The sequence below is a fragment of the Musca autumnalis genome, unplaced genomic scaffold (genome assembly GCF_047663935.1).
Source record: "Musca autumnalis isolate F117 unplaced genomic scaffold, ASM4766393v1 scaffold_1, whole genome shotgun sequence".
Taxonomy (NCBI): domain Eukaryota; kingdom Metazoa; phylum Arthropoda; class Insecta; order Diptera; family Muscidae; genus Musca; species Musca autumnalis.
This window is the reverse complement of record NW_027411644.1, coordinates 108,468,779-108,495,575: the sequence shown is the minus strand read 5'-3', so window position 1 is coordinate 108,495,575 and position 26,797 is coordinate 108,468,779. Positions and strand designations below refer to the sequence as shown.

Genomic DNA, 26,797 nt, shown 5'->3' with positions numbered 1-26,797 from the left:
TAACTGAAATAACCTTTATTCCATTTAAATATTTAAAAAGGTTACGCACAAACCACGTTCAATTAATATGATATATTTAATAAAGTTATATATGATACAAAATGGTATATATGTACGTAATGATACACCGACAAAATTGGTGAAAAATTGGTGTGGCTTTAAAGCTTGTTTTGAGTTATATGTGTGCATAAAATGACTCCAAACATTTTTCAAAAACAGTTCATATATAAAAACTTTAAAAGCTTTTTGTGCGTGAGCTTTTTTATCGAATCACCTTATAATTAAGTTTTTATCTAATCTTAGGTAAAACCTCATTTTAGCCTCATTATCACACCGAAATGGCTGAAATTTGGTATTTAGTCTTCTTTGGAGATACAAAATTTTCTCCTTGGAATTTGACCGTACACGTCCACGTTTTGATCTAGCCCCCACAGAGCGATTCAGGACATTCTTATGGTTTTAGTCGCATTATCCTACAGAAATAGTTAAAATTCCGTCCTGTCTACCTTTGGAATATACAACATTCTTTCTACTCCAACTTGGTATTTCGGATTCTCAGTGGATAGAAAACATCGATTTCTCATAATATCTTGTATAAAAGAAAGTGATACTCTACAGTTAGTGTGTCACTTCTCCTAGGAAAAAGCCATGACGCGACGAAAGATCATGGTACTTTCATAACGAATAGGATACTAGTTTTTTCCATTTTACTTCAATACAGCTCTAGGTGGAGTATATGAAGGCCGAACTTATCGTTGTTATTTTCCGAATGATATTACGTCAGTAATGGAAATTATAGAAATTCCAATGTGAAACAAGAATTTATATAATTTTCATCACTGATGTAATATAATTCCGCAAAAAACTCAAATCACGTATTTTCCTAGACATTGTACAATTATTACGGTAACGTTAAATTGCCTTTTTATGCAGTAATAACATTCTCGTGAACATTTGTAATTTTAATGAACATTTAATTAAAATAATAACGAATGTGGTGGCAATTAAAAAAGCCACAGGTGAAAAAAGTGTTTGTAATAGAAATTGTCAAGATTCTTTGAAAATCTTAAATCTGAAAGCTCTGTGATTTATAAACTTCATACGTTATATAGAACGCTTTATAAAAATGACAAATTTATAGAAATTGAAATAATGCAACTAATGGTTGCTATTAAAAAAAAAGTAGTTGTTGTATACGAAACTGTTGTTTATTTAATAAGGTGTTAATCTCTTTCTTGTTTTATATTAAACTAACAGAATTTTTTTTTTATTTCAGGTAAGAAAATGTCATCACGTGTAAGTTATAAGTTTTCGAGATTATATTAAGATTTCACAATGACTGTGAAATTGGTTTAAATGCACACACCCTTCAAAATTACAAACATCGCCATATTTATTCTTCGGATAGGGTAATAATAATAAAACTAATAATTTAATTATGAAAACTAAAATTGACACCCTCTTCATGCCCTAAATAGCCACCAGAGAAAAATTATAGACAAAATTTGACGTTGAAAAGCTGCGGTGTCAGAAAATAATAACCTATTCTGACACTACAGCGTCATAGAGGTCCAAACTAGTTTTTATGAACTCTATAATAATGCTGAGGATAATGAGTTGTCATTACCATGCAGTTCATGTAATGTTTTGCAAAGAGTGAGAGGTGTATTTCAATGAAAAAGAAAAAATCGGTACCCTGTTCTTAATGCATTTATATTTATTTACAAATCTTTGGGTTATCATTGTAGCGTATCAAGTAGTCGATCATACCTAATGCTATTACTCTTTAGCTTTAATTAGATTCCTTTGCCATTACAAAGCAAACGTTTTATTATGTCTTGTTGATCTGCGGGATCTGTTGTGGAATGCTACAAAAAAGCATTGCTTACCAATCATTTCTTATCTGAGACATTTCGCTATCTTCACTCAACTGGTAGCACGGGTGGAACATAAAAAAACAACAATTATGACAATAAAAATAAAACAAAAATACTTTATTTAATAATTCACATATTTTTGGTAGTGATTTGCTTTTATTGTCAAGTAAATACCATTAATGGCAATTGTAATCCCAGCTACCCATTGCTGCGCTGCTGTTGTAGGTGAGCTAGTTGATAACTGGGGTTGTTGGTGTACGAGAATCAAGAGACAGATAAGATCGTTAAGTTTATATTTAAGCTGTTTCTGATGATAAACTCAGCAAACAACCAACACTATGTAGGCTATGTGTGGATTTTTGCTTCCAGTGGAGCCTACCAAAGTTTGTTTATCTGCTCCAAATTCGAGGTCGCCAGAATATAATTTTGCTATAAGACTTTTCATGTCAAAATGGTAAATAAAGTATTCAACATCAATGTCAAGTAGGTATGTAAGTGACAGAGACCAACGACATACAGACATATCTTATCAATTACACCAATGGAGTGTTGAGGAGAGGGATATTTACACTAGTACACTTGTAGAAGAGAGCATATAGGTGCCCAGCAAACAAATCGTACCGACATCGTAACGAAATCGGAACAAAATTCGGACGATACGTCCGATATCTGATCCGAAATCGTAACGATAACTTAAAGGAAGTTGTATGAAGTGGTTGACATAATTTCGGAACGAAATGTCGGAGCTACATCGGATCGATTTCGTTCCGATTTCGTAACAAAATCTGAAGAAAATCCTTGGGAAATTCGGTAAGGAAATTTCTTTCCGACATTCGTTCCGAAATCGCTATAAAATCTGAACTATTTCCTCTCCGAAAAATCGTTTACAAATCTCAACGATATCTGAACGACTTTGCTTCCGAAATTGTTCAGACGTGTGGGACATCAGACATTTGGTTTGCTGGGTGACCACCTTTTTAAATAAGTGATCAATATTGTAACAGAATTTGTTCTCAATTTTAGAATTTTGTCTCTGACGCTAATTTTCAACCTGCTACGAAAAAAACAAATATTTTTCTTCTCTCTGACATTGAGTGAATTATCAAGCACAGATGCCGCTGGCCTGGACTGTCGGCTAATTATTATCAAATCAAATTGACTTTATATTTGTCCATATTTATAACAGATTGTTGTTGTCGTCGCTGCTGTTATACATACCGGCCGACTGACCTCTAGCTAATTTTGTTCTTGATAAGTAAAAATAATTTTTTGTCGCAAAATATATTTTATTTTAAAGTTTGTTGTTGTTGTGTGTTTTATTTCGATGATGTTATTGTTTTGCCATATTAAAACTTTTGAAAGCAAATTTGGTAGGAATGGATAACAGGCCTAATGTACATTGAGATCCATACTGACCTAAATCGGAGATAACTTCAAATAAAGAAAGGGTATTTGGAAGGATGTCTTCAGCTAATTTTAGACTTACTTTAAATTATGCACATCACTAAAAGGAGAGAATAATTAAAGAGGCATACAAATATAGCACCTACTCTTGATATTTGTAAAGAACTGGCAGATACGTTTAGTGTTCCCAGCTAACATTTTCTTTCAGAATTCGGTACAAATGTTGTATGGACGTGTCCACCGAATTCGGAAAGAATTTTCTAAGAAAATTCTAACAAAACATTAGAGTTTCGCAACGAATTCGGTTCGTATTCGGAAAACGAATGTGAACGATAGCTCTCGAAGGGAGCCATCGATTTGGTCCAAACGTTGCACATCTTATTATTCCTTCCAGATATATATCGGATTCGAGTATAGACTATATCGTTTCACTCCTTCGTGCACCTCTCACAAAAAAATCGGAAAAAGTGGAGCTACTCTCGGATCGTCTTGAAATTTTTTCAGCAGGCTGTCCTTGCTGAAATAATAGTCTAGAAGCTTCAAGAAACCCAGACGGAACCAACTAAATGGCAAATCTGCAAGACAACTCTCGTAGGGAGATTCTGATTGGGCCAAGCTTTGCACATCGTATTATTTCATCTAGTCATGTAACAGGGTGGAATATGGACTATATCATTACACTCCGTGACATTTCAGAGCTCCTCTCGGATCGTTTTTATTTTTTTTTTCCTGGGGGAACCCTTTTCCGGAGTAAGTCCATACTTCGTGAAATTATGTCCAAAAAGATTAAAAAAAACCCTGCCAGTATATACTAAAATTGCTAGTGTCAAGAAAATTTAAAAAATTTTCCAAATTTATTTTAACGTTATTTAAGATTTCGAGTTTAATATGAGTCAGAAGTTTACCTAGTTAAAAATTTTGGTATATATATATCAATGACTTGGTATAGCTTTGGCCAGATGCTGAGGTTATATCTCCGTCAGCAAAGCTGACTGATACTTTCTAACTTGTTACAGAACATTTGTCGTATAAGCCGAACTAAGAAAAGATTTCCATTACTCTCAATTTGCCTTAGCCTTCCAGCTCTGCGTGTACCGCCATGTTGCCCTTATTTATAAGCAGTTTTCATCATCAGGTTCATCATCTCTCATTCTTATGACATGGCCTAGCCAACGCAATCGTATCTCGATATTTTTAATTATACTGAAGTCGTTGTATAGCAGATACAGCATGGCTTTAAATAACTTTGAGCGTAAGGGGCTGTCGAAAGCTGATCTATAATCGACAAAAAGATGGTGGATTGGTGTTAATCTGTATCTCTTGGGTCTTTAGGACTTACTGCAAGGTGAATATGTCAATGGTGGATTTGCCAGATCTAAAGCCGCATTGGTATGGCCCAACTATTTCGTTGACCATAGACTTTAGTCATTCGCACAATATTCCTGGCACTATCTTGTAGGCAATAGGGACTTATGCCCTTGAAGTTTAGTACGGTGTCTTATCTTGGGACGCAGGATGCTCTCGCTCCAATCATCTGGTACGTGTTCTTCCTGCCGGATGGTGCTAATTACCTGATGTATACACCTTATCAAGGTGTCGGCTCCAGTTTTCCTTCGTTTTTGCTGCATTATTATTTTTCTTAGGGTTTATTGCTGTCTTTACCTCATCTTGGTTCCTAGAATCTTCATATGTTCTAGAAAGTTGTTTATTGGAATCTTAGGTACATTTTTGTAGTTGACGGTATCATTAATTTTTGAGCGGTTGGGTATCTTTGGACCAGAATCGGAGAAAAAAGTGTAAAAATTTAATATTTTCAAAAGTTTTTTTTGTTATTTTCACCTTTAAGAACCGTTCATAGACATTTTGCATGTTTCAGAAAGTTGTTCATTGATGTCTTTGCTACATTATTGCAGTTGGTTGTTTTCTTGAATATTGAACGGTTTAGTATCTGTGGACCAGAACTAGACAAAACATAATAAAAATTCCATTTGCTTTGTTATTTTGACCTTTAAGAACCGTCTATACAGAGATCTTATGTTCTAGAAAGATGTTTATTGGGATCTGAGGTACATTTTTGTAGTTGGTTGTTTGCTTCAAATTTTTAAAAGAAATTTGACCTTGGCGAGTTTTTTTTGCCGGCGGGTTTTTTTAGAGTGCGAACAATTTAGAAATTTGTGCGGAAGATTGCCCAAGGAGTGGACCGATATAATCCATATTCATGTTTGATCTATGTTTGGAAGAAGTAATACGATGTGTGGATCAAATCGGTTACTCCCTTCCACCAACGTAGCCAGGGGGGAGCCCGGGGGCCGGTCGCCCTCCCCGTAATGGTAATTTTTAGGACATTTTTTATATTTTACTCACTAAACATCAAATGCTGTCCGTTGGACATTTGTTAATCCTGACAATCCGAGTGCCTCAATCATAGATAATAATTTGTTTTTGCTGTCCGGATTATCGAGATTATACTGTCCCTTAAAATATATCAACGTGGATTTTTAGATAAGTTAGTACTGGCATTTTCAGAGCTATCAACTTCATTTTTATTTAGCTTTGAAACAAAAAGTCAATTTTAGTCGTTCTGTGTCAACGCAGCCAACAAGTTAAATAAATCAACTCAACGAAATATTCAAGACCAATCAAGCCATGCTGACGCAACCACAAAGTTAAACAATGTGAACTCGATCAAGAGAACAACTGTCAGGTGTGTCATCAGATATGTCTAACTGGCAAATGTTTGAACAGTTCGAAATGTTCTACCTGTTGTTGGGATGATGGAATGACGTGTGTATGAGGTCACATTAATAACACTAATCTCTCACGCTGACATTAGGATACCGAAAACAAAAGCTTTTTGACAATAAGAATTTTTACTTACTTACTTTTGGGATGGGTTAAAAATGTCAATCATTTAAAAGAAACTTAAAGGTCTCCGTGCGTAGCAGTCACTATATTATTAGATGGCTACAAGAGTAAACTCTTACTCTATTTCGAACAGTTGGCTCTGATTCTTATTTTTCAATAAGTAGCCTGTATTGTCTGGATATACACACAATTCCAATTAACAACCAATTCGTTAGGAGCATGCCAATAAAATCTTCAAAAAGGCTTAAATCTGTTGGCACCCTTATATGGGGGCTATACCAAAACGTGGACCTTTACTGACTGATTTTTTTCAAGGGATGTTTTCTATCTGTTATAATGTTTTGTGCCCCTTGTGAAGATTAAATACCAAATTTAACTCGTTGCGGTTAATTATTGCGGATAAAACTTTTAAAATACCGAAAATCGGGGGTACCGTTTCATGGGGGCTATATGAAGACGTATGCTTATATAGACATATTGTTTTTGGAAAGTTGTATACTCCCAACGAAGACTTATTATCAAATATCAGCCATATTGGTGCGTTATTGACTCCACAACCCTCAAAATTCCGCAAATCAGGAGGTACTCTTCTGTGGGGTCTATATGAAAACGTGGGCCTATTCTGATAATTCTCTTCTGGAATATTTTATACCCCATCGAAGACTAAATACAACATTTTGATCTGATAATGACGCTAAAACCTTCAAAATACCAAAAATCGGGAGGTACCCCTCTTTGGGGGATATTTAAAGACATGGCAAATTCCGGGTAGAACGTTTTTACACCCCACGAAAATCGGGATGTACTCTTTCGACTATGAGGGCTGTATGAAAACGTGGACCTGAACCGACAATTCTCTTCTAGAATATTCTATAACTGAATCGAAGACCAAATACAAATGTCATCAATTTCTGTTTGATAATGACGCTGAAACCTTTAAAATGCCGAAAATTGGAAAATGCCCTTCGTGGTGGTTATATTAAGACGTGGTCCTTTAGCGACCAATTTCGGGTAGAAAGTTTTTACATGCTACGAAGACAAAGTGTCAAATTGAACGCTGAATTCTTCAAATTACCGAAAATCGGTATTTTAATTAATTGGAAAATTGTATATTCGAATTATTTATTTATTAATTTTAATTTAATTCGAATTATATCATTTGTAATTCGGATTATTCCATTTGTTATTTGAATTATTCCATTTGTAATTCGAATTATTCCATTTGTAATTCGAAATATTTCATTTGTAATTCGAATTATTTCATTTGAAATTCGAAATATTCTATTTGTACTTCAATTTATTCCATTTATAATTCGAATGGTTTTATTTTTAATTTCAAATAAAATAATTCGAATTTCAAATGGAATATTTCGAATTACAAATGGAACAATTCGAATTTTAAGTAGAATAATTCGAATTACAAATAGAATAATTCGAATTACAAATAGAATAATTCGAATTACAAATGGAATAATTCGAATTACAAATGAAATGTTACGAATTACAACTAAAATGTTTCGAATTACATCTGAAAAAGGTGTATTGCACCATACACACAGCTCTTTATTATGAATTAAGCGAGAGCCCTGTTGTTGTTATGATATTTGACAAAAATCCTCTCTCAAAAAAAATATGTTCTAACATATAAAATATTTCGGTATCCAAACGAATAAAATTGAGATATGTTACAAACATATATTTGTTTGCAACCACATATATTTGTTTGTATCCAACATATTTCTAACATATATTTTCTGCGTATAGAAACTGCTGGGAGTAATATAAACTTCTATACCAAATTATATAGCTCTATTTTAAAAATTCCGTGCTGTATCTTGATTTCAACAGACGGAAGGACATGGTTATATCGGCTACGAATTTATGTTGATCAAAATTTATACGTATATATTTTATAGGGTGTTCGACGAATATTTCGATGTGTTACAAACAGAATGGCAAATTTAATTATACCCTCCACCTTATGGTGGAGGCTACAACCAGTAATCTTCGAGTATTCGAAGTACTCGAAAGCAAATCAAAGCTCTGGTTTTTTATTTCATTTCGTTTGGAACATTTCAAACAACCGAATATCGCGATGGTTTCAAGGGTATACAGGCCACCCAGATCAATAGCAGTAGTAGTCCGGTCAAAATAGACATTGAAATAGCAAAAATTCCCACAAAGCTGAATTTTGGTGGAGAGCTAGAGTTTGCCATTAGAAGCAACGTCCTAAAAGTCCCCATCGATCCCATGTGTGCAAAAAAAATTATTCGGGGTCAAAGGTCAAATTTTAAGGGTTTTTTGGTTTTCGGATTTATTTTTTGAAAACGGTTGATCTAATCAAAAAGTGATTAAAGTAAATATTGTAGACAGAAAAATTATCTACAAGTTTGACCTTTATAATTTTTCTCTTACAAGGAACCATTCTTGAGATATAGCTGTTCTAAAAAACACATGATTTTTATGCACTTATAAGGGAAATATGCACATATTCAGACGAACCGGCTAAAATAAGCGAAGTAATCGGGTCTGTCCCCCCAAAATATATATATTTTCTTGAAGAGCGAGATTATAGCTATCTTCTAAAAAAATTCCAACAAAATCGGAGCTTGTTTAGTAGAGTTATTCAATGTTAGAGTCATTTTATGCAAAAATAGCCCATTTAACCCACATGTGTAATCGAAAGCCCAAAGGGAACGACCCCAACGAAAACTCTCCGATTTTTTTCAAGTTTTGTCCGAAGGTAAGGTTTGTTGCGCTGATTACGGAAATGTATAATTTTCAACGGCTGCGGATCCGGTTCGCCGGTTATTCGACCCGAAAGGCCAAATTTAAAAGCCGGGTTAGACCCGGATCTACTGATCCGATTCCTGCAAAGTGGATATCGTCTGAAAGCTTACGGAAGTATCTACCACATAGTGTCGTTACTTTAACCGGTTCGCCTCATAATGTACTTGCGCGGCTAATTTTTTATTTGACCTTTAGATCGCGATATCTCGAAAATGGTAAGTATTTTTTAAGTATCATAAAGACCACTCTTGTAGACAATTATTGAATCTACAACTTTTACTTTAGCCGGCTTTTTGCTTTAGCCGGCTTACCGTTTTTGAGAAAAATTAAAAAAACTGAATAATGCCTCCAAAAATGACCTTTGACCCCGAATAACTTGTTTTGCACACATGGGATCGATGGGGACTTTTAGGACGTTGCTTTTAATGGCTAACCCTAGCTCTCCACCAAAATTCAGCTTTGTGGGAATTTTTGCTATTTCCCCCTTATACGCATGTCTATTTTGACCGGACTATAGAGGAAGTTGGAAAGATATAGCGCCAAATACAAGCCGCGTTTTCCTTAGTTTTGATCACTATCAGTTTCAATGACTTTTGCATGCGGTCAGAAATTATATAAAACCTTTACCATGAATGGACTTTATCTAAAACAAAAATGAAAACTATTTTGAAATGCGATAAATATCTCAATGAACGGTTTTATTACTATAGTACCGTGGTAGGCAACTGGATGTCTAGAAATTTATATTTATATTGGGAATTCTAAATTCGATTTCGATAAAAAAAATGATATCAAAGAACTAATTAGGTGCTTTATGGCATAATGATATGAAATTAAATTCTATTATTACTTTTTATTAATAATTCAATGCCCATTCACATTGACCACTTTATCGGAGTGTTGTCCAAAAAAGGCGTTATAAAAGTCAAAGAGGAAATGTTACGTACATTGATGACATTTAATGAACGCATGATTTGAAAATTAATAGTTTTTCTAGTTAGATGTAAATTTTAATTTCACGACATTCGATGGCTTGTCCCGTGTTCTATTAATTAGCCAAATTTGTATGATCGAAGGGAAATCTGGAAATAAATTTATAAATAGTTTTGTTTAATATAAGAAATTAGAAAATAATTTGCACATTCATCACGGAAATTCGTATAATCAATAAATATGTATTAATTTTGTTCACATGATGTTTTGTTAATACATTTGTTGATATACGTCACTTGTTTATTAATTTGTTACGCGTGCCATAAAAACAGGTAATTTGCAAATAAATATTTTTCTTATGTAAATGGGACTACATTTACTTTATGCTTTACTCTATATTAAGGCGTGTTCCAACAAATTTCTGGGGAAAAGTTTTTTACCAACTACAAAGACTAAGTACTGAATTTCAGCCATTTCGGAGGAATATTGAGGCCAAAATCTTCAAAATATGGAAAATCGGGGGTACCGTTCTATGGGGGCTATATAAACTCGTTGACCTATACCGACAAAATTCTGGGGGAAGTTTTATACCCCAGCGAAGACTAAATACCAAAATTTAGCCATTTCGGAGGAATATTGAGGCCACAACATTCAAAATACCGAAAATCGGGAGATACCGTTCTATGGAGGCTATTTGAAGACGTGGATCTATACCGACAAAATTCTGGGGGAAAGTTTTATTCCACCAGCGAAGACTAAAAACCAAATTTCAGTCATTTCGTTGTGATAATGAAGCTAAAACCTTAAAAATACCGAAAATCGGGTGGTACCCTTATATGGGGGCTATATCAAAACGTGGACCGATATAGCCCGTTTGCAATACCAAACATACTAGGAGTAATGGAAACCAAATTACAAAGCTCTATCTTAAAAATTGTGAGCTGTATCATGATTTCAACAGATGGACGGACAGACTAATTTATAGGGTCTCTGATGAATATTTCGATGTGTTACAAACGGAATGACAAATTTAATTATACCTTCCATATTATGTTGGAGGGTATAAAAATGTAGCTAAAATTCACAAAATACCGATAATCTGGAGATACCGTTATATGGGCCTATACCAAAACATGGAACTAACTATACAAGTTTTAATGGAGAGGTTTCATGATTGCACGGTACCTTTCATGATTACGGTATAAATTGTAGTTAAATTCTCAAAGTACCGAAAATCGGAGGTACCGTTATATGGGGGCCTATGTTAAGAATTTGTTGTGCAGAAGTTTCGTCAGAGCAGTGTAACTCAAATGTCAAATAATGGGCAGTTCAGTCAAAAAATGTATCTAAACACTCACAAAACTGAAAATCGGGAGTAACCGTTATAGAAAGCCTATGCTAAAACAATGGACCTATATTGAAAATTTTTGATAGAGAAGTGTTGTGACCACTAAGGACCTATAGCAAAACATGGAACTAACTATAAAATATTTGATGGAAAAGTTTCATGATTGCAGGGAACCTCAAATTTCAAGTTACCCCTATTACGGCATAAATTGTAGTTAAATTCTCAAAGTACCGAAAATCGGAGGTTTCGTTATATGGGGGCCTATGTTAAAAATTTTTTGTGCAGAAGTTTCGTCAGTGTAGTGTAACTCAAATGTCAAAGTCAGTCAAAAAATGTATCTAAATACTCACAAAATTTTAATGTCAAATTACAGCTAGATTGATTAAAACTTAAACTAAAATCCTCAAAATACCGAAAATAGGGAGGTACGGTTATATGGGTAGCCCCACAAAGCATGGACCATTAATATTCCCAATTATCATATTACTGATAGTTCAGTAAAAATTAAGGTAAAATTCTCAGAATACTGATAATCGAGTTTTCTCGTGGGCCGGTATAGTCCATCTTCGATCTTGATCTGCATATGGAAAGAAGACACTCGGGAACTTCCGAAGATGCGCGTGAGTGTTTTTCCATGTATGCGTAAATATGCTGCCACGAACATTTTCGAAGGGACATGGGGATTTTTGTCATATCAATCTTGGACCTACTTATTATATGCGAGTTCGAACGGCGTGTCGTAGGACACAAGTTTTACATGGCTGAATTACCACACTAACAAATCTCGAAGACTGATAACAAACAGGGTGGTCCAGCTACTGAGGCAAGGACTTTGGCATTTTTGTCACCAGTAGCAAAGGTTATTGAGACGTTACTCCTTCCCAGCATCAGAGCGTGCTATACAGTTGCGGACCGATAACTTTGGTCCCGGAAACACAACATTACGTCACAGCATTACCACACATATTAGCCGAGGGCTCAACCACAGCAGGATGGTAGGTAGCATTAGACCTGACTTAAGCATTTGATACCGTCAGTCATGTTAAACTGTTGGAGGATGTCGAAAACACTACCCTTCGGCCTGAATTAAGACGTTGGGTTGTCAGTGATGCGAGGAATTCAGATGCACGAGTCCCCGAAGGAGGTGTGATATATCTGAAATTATTTAATCTCTAAATTTATGCAATTCCATGTCCTCACGACAGCATTCAGATAATTACGTAGGTGCAGGATTCTACGCTCATGGCGTTAGGTCCCACCTTGAAAATATGTGTTCCTATCTCTTTGATCAAACTGAGTTCTTCCACGCTAGAAATATGAAAATATCCACCATTAAGTCAACAGCCACATTGTTCGATACTACGGAGATGAAGCTCCCACTGAATATGCAGGTAAAGGATAAACGGCTTGTGGTAAGCTATGCGGCGCCGGTTTGCTTTGCCAACGTTTGTGATACGCAATGGAAGAACTTGCAATCTTGCTAGAATGTAGCCCTGGGCCATGAGAATTGTAACAGCGTGTCTCCTCAAATGTTCTATCGACCAATGGCATGAATATGCTAAGATCTTGCGGCTGTGTGTCTCGGCACAACAAGATGTTGTCTGCTTGTGTGTTATAGGTGAAACCGTCCAAATCACTATCTAGCGGATAGGTACCCTCCGCCCAGGCAGTTCAGGAAAGATTTTCATGAGAGGTCCAAGGAAACAGAAGATAACCTTCAGATCAACATACATATCAAACAGGTTTGAGTAGCATTCATACTGATGCAGTGGCGTAGGCTGTATGAGCCTATCGTATCAATACTTCGGAGTTCACCCACCATCGGTTGAGGCAGCCGCTTAAATTCTTACTGGATCTGGCAAGATTGATGGCGTAACACAGAACATCTGTCCTTGCATGCTGGATGGTCTGCATTATGGACAAATCCTATTCAGGTGGCGTCGTTTCTGAACTTAGAGTTAGAAGAGGAGCCGAATCAATAACTGCATATGTAGTAGCTGCTACAACAACAACTGTGAGCACGATAACTTCCGCCTTTCTGTCCGTCTGTTGTAATCACTCTAGAGTCCACAAAAATTTAACTAAAGCGCTAAATTTTTGCAGCTGAGTATAATTTTTCAGGTCAACTTCGAAGATGGCTATATATTTTTGCATCTGAGTATAATTTTTCAGGTCAACTTCGAAGATGGCTACATCAGACTAGAGTTGGGCAATCTCGTTCGTTGAGCGGATCGACCTTTTTCATTCCGTTCACCAAAAGGATCCGGATCCTCCACTTCGTTCTTTGGCTCTTTTTCGTTCAATAAAACATTTAGTCTATCATTTTCTTGTGGTAGTCGTTTTATCAGTCTTAAAGATAGACAAAAAGTGTTCGTATATCCTATTTCCATTCATTTTTTTTTTGAAAATAATTTTAAATATTTTTAATTTATACTATAAATTAAAAAATTACTACACTCGACACACAATATATTTGTTTTGTTAATTCATCAATGTTTAATGTTTTCATCATAATAGGGAGATAGGGCGAAAGTTAACACTCGTTCAACTTAATAAACTAGACAAACAAGAGCTATAAGAACGAGTGAAGCAAACAGAACGAGAGGAACCAACTGAATGAGATGAGCTGAATAACATAATCTAAAAGAACGATGTAAAAGAATGTGCTCAATATGGCTCCGTTCGTTCTTTTGAAAAAGTTCGTTCATGAACGACACAATTCTGCAACCCAATGCATTTGTGTTGCTTGTTTATGCGCAAAGCTAATGGTGGTAGTTTTTGTTTTTGCTGAAGCCGAATGGCCATTTAGTGATATAAATGAACGATATAAACGAATGAATGAACGATATAAACGAATGATCCGTTCGTTCTTTTCACGGAGTCGTTCATATTAGCCGGGTCGTTCACGAACGACACAACTCTACATCAGACCATGTTTTGGTATAGCCCTCATACTACGGTACATACGATTTTCGGTATTTTGAGGATTTTCGCTACAATTAGGTGTCACAACACTTCATCACCATGTTTATGTATAGCCCCCCCCCCCCCCCCATATCTGTAGCCCTTGATTTTCGGTATTTTGAGAATTTTAGCTACAATTTTTAACCCAACTAGCTGTAGTTCGACATTTGATGTTCCCTGCAGTCACAAAAGTTTTTCACAAAAAATTGTTACGTTCAGATTTTTTTAATTTTGCTGATTTTAGCTAAATTTTCAGACCGAATGAACTGAATTTGGCATTTAGGATTCCTAGTGGTTGAAACACTTCTCCGCCAAAAATTGTGGGCACAGGTTTACATTTTAATATTTAGGTATTATAATATTCAGGTATCATATGTACAGTGTGAATTGGCTGTAATTTGACAGTTAGGTTTAGCAGTGCCTCTCCATCTCGTTTTTTTTTTTAATTTTTCCTACCGATACCAAATACCAAGCAATAGCTATATTGCTCGGTATTTTAGATTTCCAGTGGTCGAAAAACGTCTTAACGTAAAATTTTGGACATAGGATATAGCCCACATAAAACCGCTCCACCCGATTTCAGGTATTTTTAAGTTTTACATGTTTGGCCCAGATTTGCTGTAATTGGTAATTAGGATTCCAGCGGCCAGAAAACTTCCTAATTATTTTATTTTAGTTCATGTCAAGGTAGAGCGTATAAAAAGTTCAGGCCGGCCAAACTTAACACGTTTTTTACTTGTTTGTACAGTCGTAGGGTTAAGTTTACTTACTAGCTGTCGCAAACAATAAACAACCAAAATTTCCCCACAAAATCACTGTGACGCTACGCTCACCTGTGCTATGAATATGCATTCTCATAATGTGTGACAGTTTTTTAGGGGGTCAACAAATGGAAACAGGTTAACCACTCGCGCACACAAAATAGTTCAAACATACACACAGATATCGTACGTCATCTAATTTAAATTTATCGATAATTAATTACAAACATGACCCACGTCTTATTACCTTTTATGTCGGAAGTCGAAATTCATTCATTACGACGATCAGTTTCTCCGCTTGTTGTTGTTGTCATTGATTTTATTGCTTTCTGCTCTTATTTGATTAATTCCTATTACCTTTTTGTTTTGTTTTGCTATTATCCATAATATATACAGACATATTTATTTAAATGCAAAATAAATTCCACCACAGAAATGGTAAATATGTTTTATTGTTATTTTTGTTGTTGTGTGTTTTCTTCTTTGCCATTGATTTTTAGCGTTTGAATAATGCACAACATGTTCACCACCGCTTCTTATCAGTGCTGCTCGACTTTGTATTAATTTTGCTTAGAAGTTATTCCCTAATTTTTTTTCGGAGGGGGGATAATTATTTTTTCATAAACACATATGAGATATTCCAATTGGAATTTAGTTAATTGTTATTCATAGGAGGTATGAATTGTGGCGAATGTTTTACTGTTCTTTAGTTGGTGATTGACAATACACTCAAAGAAAAAATTAGTGACATATGCATTAGGGTTATGACTTTTTGACGTTTTTTCTCAAAAATGACTTCCTGTAGCGAGAATTAATGAACTATTGCCTATTATTGCCAAAAATAATGGAGTATTGCGGGTACTTAAATGTGGATATTTTGAAATCAGCTAATACATAACTTTTGTTCGTTTACCCGAACTTAAGTTTGACATATGGCGTCACTGTCTGCTCCTGTGTCCTTCACTGTAGCTTACCATCGAAGTGTTGAGCTTTCCGTTTAGAGTAAAATATCAGCATAATCCTTATGGCTAAAGCGGATATATACATTTTGATTAGATTAAGAAAGTACAAATCGTTATTACGTTTTTAACCAAATCATTTTCAGATAATTTGGAGTCGATTTAGCCAGTCCTGGCGGGTGCACCAGATAAGTTTCAGTTTTCATACAGCTCTCTCAAAAACAACAGCAATTTGCGCGCGGAAACAATTAAAGGTCTGGTCTGGAATCGTTTTCGAATTTTTTGTGTATTCCTTTGGGTTCAGATTTTGGAAATTCCCAACGTACAATTTCATACTATATTTTAAAGCCTTTGGATCAGTAATAACCTGGTCATAACTGAAGATTTGTGCGGAAGGTGTATGAAGCACTTGCTTTTAATATTGTTGGTACATTCCGGGGAAGTATTGACATACCTAGAAAAAAATTATACTGTTATAGTAGTGATCAGAAGAACTACCTGATATCAAAATTTCAACACAACCCTCGAAGTGTTCTTAAAGTGTAATCAAGCGCGACATTTCCCATAGTGGAGTTGATCTAAATCTGGGAATTACTTCTTTCGGTAATTTTCTACCCACCAGCCATTTAAGTTGGTCATCGTAGGATTTTAGAGCTTTCGGGCCATTGGTTAGGAAGTGTGGGCCCACGAAAATCAGTAAACAGGATCTCAAAGTATAACTTCGATAAAAAGATACTTTGACCAATCGTACGGTATTATAGAGTACAGTAATCTATTTTAGGTATCTGTGCTCTATTTTTTGTCCTCTATTTTCATTGGGCGTATTCTATGTGCCTTATTTTTGGTTTGTTTTACAAATACATGTGAACATGTGAATACATAGGTAATCCAATGAAATGAACAAAGCCTAGCGGAAACATTTGTTCTTGTGCCTTTAGAAAACTTCCAAAGGTCGTCTGTTGGACATAGAGGTCTTATCTAGAGCTTTTTCTGTTGTCTTCAGAATACCTCCAACGTTCTTATGTTGTCTTAAGAAGACCTCCAAAGGTCTTCTGTTGGCTTTAGAAGACCTCCAAATGTCTTCTGTTGTCTTAAGAAGACCTCCAAATGTCTTCTGTTGTATTTAGAAGACATCCAAAGGTCTTCTGTTGTCTTTAGAAGACCTCCAAATATTTTCAGTTGTCTTTAGAAGATCCCCAAAGTTCTTTTGTTGTCTTTAGAACCCCTCCAAAGATATTCTGTTGTCTTTAGAAGACCTCCAAAGGTCTTCTGTTGCCTTGAGAAGACCTCCAAAGGTCTTCTGTTATCTTAAGAAGTCATCCAAAGGTCTTCTGTTGTCTTAAGAAGACCTCAAAAGGTCTTCTGTTGTCTTTAGAAGATCTCCAAAGGTCTTCTGTTGTCTTTAGAAGACCTCCAAAGATCTTCTGTTATCTTTGAAGGATCCCCAAAAGTCTTCTGTTGGCTTTAGGAGACCTCCAAAGGTCTTCTGTTGGCTTTAGAAGAACTCCAATGGTCTTCTGTTATCTTAGGAAGACATCCAAAGGTCTTCTGTTGTCTTAAGAAGACCTCAAAAGGTCTTCTGTTGTCTTGAGAAGATCTCCAAAGGTCTTCTGTTGTCTTTAGAAGACCTCCAAAGATCTTCTGTTGTCTTTAGAAGATCCCCAAAGGTCTTCTGTTGCCTTAAGAAGACCTCCAAAGGTCTTCTGTTATCTTAAGAAGACATCCAAAGGTTTCTGTTGGGTTTAGAAGACCTCCAAAGGTCTTCTGTTGTCTTAAGAAGACCTCCAAAAGTCTTTTGTTGGCTTTAGACTACCTCCAAAGGTATTCTGTTGTCTATTAAAAGACCTCCAAAGGTCTTCTGCTGTATATAGAAGACCTCCAAAAGTACTTTGTTGGCTTTAGAAAACCTCCAAAGGTCTTCTGTTGACTTTAGAAGGCCCCCAAAAGACTTCTGTTGGCTTTAGAAGACCTCCAAAGGTCTTAGTTGCATTTAGAAGACCTTCAAACGTCTTCTGTTGTCTTTAGGAGACTTCAATAGGTCTTCTGTTTTCTTTAGAATACCTCAAGATATCTTCTGTTGTCTATATTAGACTCCCAAAGGTCTTCTGCTGTCTATAAAAGACCAAATGTCTTCGGCTGTCTTTAGATGACATCCAAAGGTCTTATATTGGCTTTAGAAAACCTCCAAAGGTCTTCTTTTGACTGTTGGTGGAGGCACCTTATTGCTGTCCCTAGGGCGGCATTCTGACGAGTTTAAATATTCTTCAACTCCGTAGCGCTAATATTTTCAACCCACACTGGTGCCACATAGATTACCACAGACCTGCCAATAGTTTTCTAAGAGGTCGACAAGGCTTCTTTGTCGGCACACCAAATGCTCCATGACTGTTTGGTCCCACGTTCCGTTTTCCAGAATCTATACAGATGTTGGGCAACTTGGAAAAAGCTCCTCATCATGGGGAGGAATCTTCTCTAGAACCTTCGCTACTTGCGACAGGAGGGAAATCGGTCTGTACGGTTTGTACAGGATCACCCTGGCAACTTTCCAGGTTTCTCGTACAATGTGGTTGGCTAAGGATACATTGAGAACACTTGTCAAATACTCAACTCTGGGTTCATACAGTTGCTTAAGCATCACAATTGGAATTCCGTTTGGGCCTAACGCTTCGCCTTTCTAAAGCCTTTTTCTCATCCTTCTTTTCCGGATGAATGTTGCATTGCTTCAGGTGGTCTCAGCACTTTTTCCATTTGTGTTTGCCTATTAGCCTGTTGACTTCAAAAGTAAGTTGCCTAACTGGTGGGTCTCATTTATTAGTACCGTCGCCTCTGTTGTGAAATTCGGTCAAATATCGGGTATACGAACGCAACAAGTACGTAGCGTGCAGTTTTGAAGCTGTGATACTGCTCCGGAAAAAGTTATTAGCTACCCGAGAATCTGGGCAGCTTTCTGAAGCTGTGATTGGTAAATTTTCTCAAGCCTTGCCAATCAGTTTTTCCATGGTTCGGAAAAGTACGGCGGTTAGAGGTAATGGTGTTGTAGCAGCATAGAAACCTACGTAGAAGCGTAGGTTTTGATGCTAGGTTGGCAGCCGATGGCCGAAACACTATGGTTTCGGGTCAATCCGGTATGAAAGAACCCGCTGCCGTGGGATTGGGTTAGAGTTAATGATGTCGGGTGGTGACGGTTAACGACGACAATGATAGGAAGGTGGTCTGAGCCATGCGAAATTACTGCTAGCCAAGACACTATATTTATCGTTGCCTAGGATGAATGGCAAAGCTTATAATGAACAGTTTGGGGTCCCCTATCACCAGATGGTAATTTCGCTTTCGATGCGGGAACTTTTTTGGCCCAATCGAACGCATTTTTGTTATCAGGGCAAAATTCCACGCACTGTACTGCCGTGGTGGGTGACGTAGGGGATGGAAGATACCAAGGAACGGTCCTGACCGGTTTTAACATGGCAAAGCCCAGGATTTATCTTGGTCCCTCTTTCATCTCAAGTGGACACTGACCTCCCCGTGGTGTCACCTGGGGAACTGCCTTTAACACCCGTTAAAGGTAGTGAGCTAACATGTGCCGCGCGTTCACCCATAAGAACGTTAAAAACTTGGGTTTGGGCGTCGGGTTAGTAACCCTCCCCTAGAAAAAACAGCCTACTATGAAAAAACGAAAGAAAAGAAAAACAAACCTCTCTAAAGTTGACGAACCCCGCAAACGTTTTAAGGACCATGATCTGCGAATCTGCACCTGGAATGTTCGCACTCTTTATAGAGAAGGTGCAGTCTTCGCATTGGCAGACGTACTTGAAAAGTACAAGGCCGATATTACTGCCATACAGGAAATACGATGGATTGGGAAAGGCGTCACAACAACACCTAAAGGTGACGCACTGTATTATAGCTGCCATGACGTAAAGCATGAGTTTGGTTGCGGATTCGTAGTTAGTCGGAGACTAAAACATCTGGTATCCAGCTTCACCCCAGTGAATATAAAGACTTGCTGCAATTCGAATAAAAGCTAAATTCTTCAACATCAGCTTTATTTGCGCTCATGCTCCCACTGAAGAAAAGGACGAACAGACCAAAGATATATTTTACGAGCGCTTAGAAGAAACATATGACCGTTGCCCTGCCCATGACATTAAAATCATTCTAGGCGATTTTAATGCCAAAATTGGAAAGGAGAATATCTTTGGCCCAACAGTCGGGAAATTCAGTCTCCACAGTGAAACATCTGACAATGGTATGAGGCTGATAGACTTTGCAGCTGCAAAAAACATGGTAGTTAGCAGTACCAGATTTAATCATCTCGATATTCATAAGGGCACCTGGCTGTCCCCAGATCAAAGAACAAGTAATCAAATTGATCATGTTGTGATAGATGGAAGACATTCATCCAGCGTGTTCCGAGGCGCAAACATTGATTCGGACCACTATCTTGTTGCAGCAAAGGTACGTACCCGTCTAAACGTTGCAAATAAGGCACGAACAGACACAACGCGGAAGTTGGACATCGATAGGCTGCAAACACAACAGATAGCCACAGCATATTCCACTCAACTAGCCCAATTGCTTAACGCGAGCACTCCTTGTCCCGATAACATAACAACACAATGGCAAAATATTGCCCACTCCATGCAAACAGCCGCAAAATCCATACTTGGATTCCAGAGACCTCCACAAAGGAATTCATGGTATGACCAGGAGTGTCGTGCTGCTACCGAAGATAAAAATGCGGCATATAGAGCTACTTTACAATCAGTAGCAACGCGTAGCGCACGAGAGAGATATCGGGAGAAAAGGAGAGAAGAGAAACGTCTTTTCCGCAAGAAAAAGAGAGAAATGGAAAAGCGGGAGTGTGAAAAAATCGAGATGTACAGGAGCCAGAATGAAGTCCGAAAATTCTACCAAAGAGTGAAACATCAAACAGATGGCTTTGGTACAGGCACATCCTCCTGTAGAGACCAGCAAGGTAATCTGGTAACAGATACAGATAGCGTGCTCAGGATATGGAAGGAACATTTCTCCAATCTGCTGGTATCCAATAGTGGCGAAGACGATGATACCGCAGATCCAATCCCAGAAGATGGTATAGAATGTATACCACCCGGCCAAGATGAGGTAAAAACAGCAATCAACCGGCTGAAGAATAATAAAGCAGCAGGTGCCGATGGCTTACCAGCCGAGCTGTTTAAAACCGGAGGCGACGCGCTGATAAGGTGTATGCATCAGCTAGTTAGCACCATCTGGCAGGAAGAACGCGTACCCGACGATTGGAACCTGAGCATCCTATGTCCCGTCCACAAGAAAGGAGATAAGACTGTATGCTCCAACTATAGGGGCATAAGTCTACTCCCTATTGCCTATAAGATAGTGTCAGGGATACTGTGCGAACGAATAAAGCCTATGGTCAACGGGATAATTGGACCATACCAATGTGGCTTTAGACCTGGCAAGTCCACCATTGACCAGATATTTACCCTGCGGCAAATCCTAGAGAAGACCCAAGAGATGCAGATCGACACATTTCACCTTTTTGTCGATTATAAAGCAGCATTCGACAGTCCCCTCCGATCAAAGGTATTCCATGCAATGTCTGAATTTGGTATTCCCGCAAAGCTCATCCGGCTTTGTAAGATGACTCTAACTGATACTAGGTCCTCAGTCAAAATTGGAAAGAACCTCTCCGAAGAATTTTGTACCAAAAGAGGTTTCAGACAAGGAGACAGCCTTTCGTGTGACCTATTCAACATTTTGCTGGAAAAGGTAATACGAGATGCAAATGTCAAAAGAAATGGCACAATTTACACCAATAGCCACATATTACTTGCCTATGCTGATGACATAGACATCATGGGACGATCAGTAAAGGAAGTAACTGATACCTTTAGGAAGGTCGAAGCAGAATCTGCGAAAGTGGGTCTGGCGGTAAACGGCGAAAAGACCAAATTGATGGTGTCGACGCGCAAAGCGTCCATAGAGCTCGGACCAACCGTAGAAGTTGGTACCTATAATTTTGAGGTAGTTAAAGACTTCGTCTACCTCGGCACTGCCATAAACACAACAAACAACATCAGTTGTGAAATAAGAAGAAGAATTGTATTGGCCAACAGATGCTACTATGGATTAAGTAAGCAATTTAAAAACAAAGCCACATCTCGTCAAACAAAAATAACACTATACAAAACGCTGATACTACCCGTGCTAATGTATGGCTCCGAAGCATGGGTACTTGCGCAAGCAGATAAGGCAGTGCTTGGTGTGTTTGAGAGGAAAATTCTTCGAAAGATCTACGGGCCGATTTGCGTTGACGGTGAATATCTACGTCGTATGAACCACGAGCTATATAAGCTATACAAAGACATGCATATAGTTAAACGTATCGAGATGCAACGATTGCGTTGGCTAGGCCATATCATGAGAATGAGCGATGATGAACCCGCTAAAAAGGCGTATGAATACATGCCACATGGCGGTGCACGCAGAATCGGCAGGCCTAAGCTTCGATGGAGCACACAAGTGGATGAAGAAATGGAAAGGCGCGGTATTCCAAAAAGTCAAGCGAAAAACAGAGAGGAATGGAGATCTTTTCTTAGTTCGGTCTATGGAACAAATGTTCTGTAATGGGCCAACTAAGTAAGTAAGTACTGCCGTGGTATTTTTTTGGTTATAACCCTAATGTACACATTAATCAACTCTTTCCCGCGTGGGTCGCTAGAGTCAAGCTCAAGCGAGATAGGTCTGTACTGGACGGATTGGTGTATAAGGAACACACTTCCTTCTCCTTCGTTTCGTACACGATCCTTGCGCCAGACATTGTTACCATCGCAAAGTAGAGTCTAAAATCTTGATGAATTTGTTGAGGAAACCGGGGCGCTGAAAAACAGCATGTGGTGTAAGATTTTGCATTTATTGTTGTTGGGGAGACAGCGAGGATGTCTCGTATTCCGACAATCAACATGGAGATGGGCTGGCGCAGCAACTTGGAACATAACTAATGTACACATTAAGCAACTCTACCTCGGAAATCCCACACTCTACTGATACCTCCACACATTTCCCGCGTGGGTCGCTAAAGTCAAGCTCAAGCAAGATAGGTCTGTACTGGACTGATTGGTGTATAAGGAACACACTTCCTTCTCCTTCGTTTCGTACACGATCTTTTCGCCAAACATTGTTACCGTCGCAAAGTAGAATATATAATCTCGATGAGTTTGTTGATGAAACCGGGTCGCTGAACAACAACATGTGGTGTAAGATGCTGCATTTATTGTTGTTGGGGAGACTGTGCAGGTGTCTTGTATTCCGACAATCAATTTGGAGATGCGCTGGCGCAGCAACTTGGAACATAACTCCTAGTTGGGGCAATACCAGAACAGTCTCGGAAGTAGTACTATTCTTTACATCCGTTGCATCTTACCGATGTTGACATGGGGTGAATGTAGATCTGGCAAAGGGAACATGACCCATGGTTCTTCTCTATCCCGTCACTGACCAAAAGAGCTGGTGGCAGGTATTCAAGGATATATTACCGATCCCATGTTGAAAAAATACACGAACTCATAATTGTTGAGCTGACGTCCCTGAGTTTAAGATTCCTCCGGGTCAATTCTACCCATAGACCCTGTCTCCGTGACATCGTGTTTAACTTTTGTGAGGAAGGTACCCGATAAAGTTATCGTGTAATCAACCAGCCAGATAGATAGGGCAAGATCAACTTCAAATTGTCCGCAACGGACATTATTTCAATAAGGCACATTTCTGACCGAGACAATGTGTTAGACTTAACGAATGCAAGGAGAACCATCTTCAAACCAACAAAAATCTCAGATAAGGGAGAACTTGGCGTTTTTTTGAAAACCAAAAAAAAAGCAATTAAAAAATTGTTAAGTTTGGCCGGGCCGAACTTATTATACCCTTTACCATAAAATAGGTGGAGAAGTTTTTTGACCACGGATACCAAATTCTTAACACGGTGCTCTTGAACCAAATTTAAATAGAAGTTGCTTACACCTGGGAAGTTTTTGCGGATTCTGAAACTACAATTTTCATAGATGATAAAAATCGAAAAACAAAAAAATCGCCGGAGCGCATTTTAAATAAATCGCGATTCAAGTTGGCATTTTTAAGGGTTTTTTAGGTTTTCACGATTTTGCTTGGAAACCGCAAGTCCTATGGAAATGGGACTAAAAAGAATGTTGTATCTATGAAAATTCTCTACAAGATTGACTCCTATGATATCTTCGTAGTTTTACCGTTATTGAGATATAGAAGTTCAAATTAGGACAATGGATTTACTGTATCGCCTCCCTATATTAAAATGTTACGCAAAGTGACCTTAACTAACTTTAAGGAAAACCGCTTACACCAGGGAATTTTTTGGGGATTCTAAAACAGCAATATTTATAGATGAGAAACATCCAAAAACAAAAAAAAAATCGCCGGATGGATTTTTTAATAAATCGCGATCAAAATTCACGTTTTTCGGATTTTTTAGATTTTTATCGAAATGGCACTAAAGAAAATGTTGTTGCAGTGAAAATTCTGTACAAGACTGGCTGATTGATATTTTCCTAGCTTTTACCATTTTTGAGAAATAGAGGTTAAGATCAAACTTTCAGTTTTTTTCTTAAGTATTCAGGATTTAGCTTGAAAACTGCAAGTTGGGTTCTATTAGCGACTATTGCGATATTTTCGTTGTTTGATCACCTACCACAACTTCGTTGTAAAGGTGATATTTTCTACTTTCCTTGCCAGGTTTTGCTTTTTATATACTCCTTATAGACGCTGATATATTTGTTTTCGAAAAAATTTTGTCTTTTTATAAAAAAATGGGATGTATTACCGACTATTGCGATATCTCCGTTATTTGGTCACCTACGCCGACCTAGTTTGCATCATTGTATTGATGGGATCTTCTATTTTCATAGTCAGACTTTGCTTTTGGAAAGTCCTCAACCAAAGCTGTGATATTCTTCATTTTAATTAAAATCGCAAAAATGAAAAGTTGGGTTTTATTTGCGACTATTGTGATATCTTCGTTGTTTGATCACCTACTTAACACCATTAGAAAGGTGATATTTTCTACTTTCATTGTCAGGTTTTGGTTTTGGTATACCTCATACAGAAGCTGAGATATTCGCTTTAAAAAAACGTTGTCTTTTTATCCACATAAGTTTTTTGCCCATTCCGACCCCTAAATATTATCCGACCATCACCAAAATAGGCTTCTTCCCCTCCGGGACCCTCATCAACATCCAAATTTTCGTGACGATCCGATCAAAATTGCGACCTGTAGCGTGATTACAAGGTTTAGATGGACAGACGGACGGACGGACTCACATAGCCAGATCCACTCAGCTCGTCGAGACATTCATTTATATATAAGTATGGGTCTACGATCTTGATTAACCTCATGACTTTTTTGCCATATAACCACGCTTTTTCAATTAACACCTTTTAATAACTTCAATTCTCAATATCCCCCCCAAAAAAAGATATATTTTTAGAGTCAATTAAATATTAATTAATGAAACACGTTCCAGTGGTTCTTCTTATCTGGTCTGAAATTTCCCATATACCAAAAATTAGTGCGTATGTATGTATGTGCGGACTGGTGCGGTACTGTTGTTGGTTTTGCTGCAACTGATATTTGATTGTGAGTGTGTTGTGTGGTGTTGTTCGTAAATTTTGTTGTTCTGTATGAACTGAACTAGGTCTATATGGTCAGTTCCCTTAAAATGATTGTATTCAGTTTAGTTTTTACAGTCGTCGTTGTCGTTGGTTGGCACATCAAGTTGTCGTTGACGCCGCCGGTAACATAAATTTGTCGTGTTGCTATATCTCCACCATATATAAGAAAATAAAATATAAATTAACGTCGACTATTTTTTGAATATATTTATTATTTTTATTCGTTCATTACTTGTGAGTAAAGTCCAAATGCAAGAGTAAATAATATTGGAATAATTTATTTCACTAAAGTTTACAACAAAAATATATAAAAGACACAATATACTAAAGAAAGTGGCATGACTTTAAAACCTAATAAATAAAACATAATATTAAAAAAATAAATATTTTTCGAAATATAGTAAGAACAAACCTAATTACAAAAATATAAAAAATGGACTTTGTTTATATTTTAAAATTAATGAACATTGTTTGATGGGAGATAACGTCAACAAAGAAATTTCATTCAAAAGTTCAACAGGCAACAGAAAGTAATGGAATAATTTGGAAAGATGGAACATAATATTGAAATTGTTAAACAAATTATAAATAACGTATTTATAATTTAAAATTAATTCCCACATATTGCTTCAAAACGTTTTGAAATTTATTTATTATTTTCGTTCAATGTGAAACTCCCATACCTTTTCGTAACTTAAGTAGTTCAGGAAGAAGACTCCAAATTCGCAAAACAATCTTACCAGTGAATGCTTTCCTTCAGATATATGGCAGTAAGGAAAAAGCTCGTAAAAATCCGAATGTGAAATAAGTTTTAAAATATATCAAAACAAAATTTTTTCCATTTAAAATAGATATTGATTTGATATGAAAAAAATATGTTTTCCAAAATATTTCTAAAGAGACAAGTGGAGACTTATTTTGTTTTAGTATTATCAAAACGATCCTTTAGTTAGTTTAATGTGTCATATCGAATATGGAGGAGTTAAACACTCTGAAAACGCAAGCCAAAATTTCACTGATCGATTTACCCACCACTGAAAAAAAAATAGCCAAAGGCTTGAACACATGTATTTATTGTGCAACGTTGACATTCTAAACAATGTGAAAATGTTTGATGAAAACTAAAAAGTAATTAATCAAATCTACAAAAAATTAAGATTATCCTTCTTATCTATTCACTGGAGAGCTCTTTGAATGGTG

The 26,797-nt window shown here is 37.1% G+C and overlaps 1 protein-coding gene across 2 annotated transcripts in view; it reads left to right on the top strand.

Moving 5' to 3' along the window:
* The window catches only part of LOC141404208 (aquaporin AQPcic-like), a 93,447-nt gene that overhangs the window by 46,050 nt on the left and 20,600 nt on the right, over positions 1 to 26,797 (top strand). Inside the window, exon 1 of one of the 2 annotated variants that reach the window (XM_073987578.1) lies at positions 25,651 to 25,831. The exons of the other annotated variant lie outside the window; for it this stretch is intronic. The gene's annotated coding sequence lies outside the window, so the exon portion shown is untranslated. Of the gene's footprint in view, positions 1 to 25,650; positions 25,832 to 26,797 lie in introns of those variants that run through there. 2 annotated transcript variants of the gene reach the window in all.